Here is a 2275-nt window from a genome sequence, read left to right on the forward strand (position 1 = left end):
TGCTCAGGGACAAACCACAAACCAAACGCCAGTTTTATTTTGTGCACCAAATCATAAGTCTTTGGATCATTTACCGACATCAGAGTTTGTTTGCCGGATGAGTTATTGACTTACCCCACGGGTATGTCCTTTGTGGTAATTACAAAGACTTTGTGAGTGGAAACTGTCGCACAGTGCCTCTTTTGTGTTTAGGCAGGAATCGAGAGCTTGGGAAATAAACTTGTGTCAATTCTCAGCTCGTACGAAGTCAAACAATCAGTCGAGTTTACAATACGACAACTCTGGAATATGTATTGCCCATTACGTTAATGTGTTTTTGTTGAATGGAGGGTTCGAAGATTCATTGTCCTCTTTGGGGAAAGTTAGTCATCGTGCGGTTTACGCGGAAAAAAAATAAAAACCTGATATCTTTGATCCAGTGTAAAATAAATCTAAAACTATCCGTGTCTAGCTTCGCTTAATCTGTCGGATTTTCACTTTTTCTTCTTTTACAAAGGCGATCTGTTGTGAAACTCTGTCAATCGAGTGTAAAACGACAGCGTGTACGAATTACGAGCACAGATGCATCACTCTGCAAGTATGCGCTGCGTGCAAAGTGGAGCTCCGGTCCAGATTACCCAGAATCCTCTGACGACGCGTGGCGGATGTCTATGTGATGGAAAAGACCTCGCCCTTCAGTAGGATAATGGCTGTCTGCTCAGCTGTGAGGCTAAATGAAGCAGGTTATGTCAGTCCCTCGTGCTCTTTCACAGCTGTGTTGAAGGATATCTTTGCAATGGTCACCAAATGTTCCTGCCCAGGCTGTGACACCTTGAGAGCATTACCGACTTCCTGGTGGCCTGCACTTTGTAATCGTTTATATGTCCGTGCCAACATCTGTCTTCGAGACCCCCATCTATACATGTATAAACACACACATACGTATTTCCCCAAAGGCTTGATAACAGCGAGTTATGAAAACGGCCTCATGCGCATTCGCTCCGTAGGAAAGAGCGCAGAGGTGCGAGGCCTGCCAACAGAGTCCGCTCCATCAATCCGGCGCAGGCACGCGTTTGCCAGTGATCCGTTCCATGAGATATGTAGTCGGGATGTGGGATTTCTTTTCATTTTTTTTCCTTTTTTTTATGAAAGGCTCTTTACCCAGAAGGAATGGATTTGCAGGCTTGCTTTGATCCCTCCTTTATGATTCTTTTATTTGTTTTAGCCACATCCCCTCTCAAAGCCGCACTTGGTGAAATGTGTTTTGAATTAGGAGTTGGGGGAAGCGGGCCGTGCAGCATTTTCACTCCGCCGCAGGAGGCAATGTGGTGGGCTGGGGTGCGACTGATCGCCACGCTAGACTGATAATATATATATGCTAAATTAATTTGTGATATGTTTAATGCAAGCTCTATGTTTATATATTTAAAAAATATTTTACATATTTTAATGTTATTTAGATGTGCTGTATTTAAAATATATATATTAATTAAAACATCTAAAATAATCCAAAATATTTATTTTAGATTCTCAAACAGTGGGAGATGTACCCCAGGACATACTTGGAATGATGATTTTGGTTTGGTTTGCAAGTGCATAAAATAAAAAATAAAAACTTCAAAAGTAATGTGGTTAAAATAAAAATTGATTTCAAGAGAATCACTTTTTTTTTATACTGAACACTTTAAAACTGTTAACAGTGCAATGCAAAGCACTAGTGAAAAAACGCTTCTATTTTGCTTGATTCAAAATCAGTGCAGAAAATGCAAAAATAAAATCCATCCTAATCCATCTTGGGCTATCTATGATAAAATTGGCAGTGTGGAGGTTAGTGCACACAACAAGAGTTACATCCTGGGTTGCAACATCTCCTGTTTTTTTTTTTCCTAACCCTAACATTTTCTGACCCCATGCTATGCTGTAAATGAAAATAAGTTTTTTTTTTTAAACAGTATTTCCTTGCCCAGTTAAAATATCTTTGTAAATATATAAAACACATATTTAACATTTTATTGATGAATTCTATTTTAATAATAATATTACTATTTTTATTAATAAATTATAATTTATTTTAATAATTATATATATATATATATATATAGTGGAAGCGGACGAGCTGGCGGCAGCGACGAACACCCGCGAAGCAGGGGAGAGAGCGGGCCTGGCGCCCCGCAGGGTGATGGAGGATTTCAGCGGAGCCCGGGACATCGAGGTGGGCATTGTGCGAGACCTCCCCTTACCTCTGCTCCTGGGACGGGACTGGCCGGGGTTCCAGAAGCTCCTCCTCGGCCCCATG

This window comes from Sinocyclocheilus rhinocerous, unplaced genomic scaffold (assembly GCF_001515625.1).
Source record: "Sinocyclocheilus rhinocerous isolate Xijiao unplaced genomic scaffold, SAMN03320098_v1.1 scaffold2541, whole genome shotgun sequence".
NCBI classification, from domain to species: Eukaryota; Metazoa; Chordata; class Actinopteri; order Cypriniformes; family Cyprinidae; genus Sinocyclocheilus; species Sinocyclocheilus rhinocerous.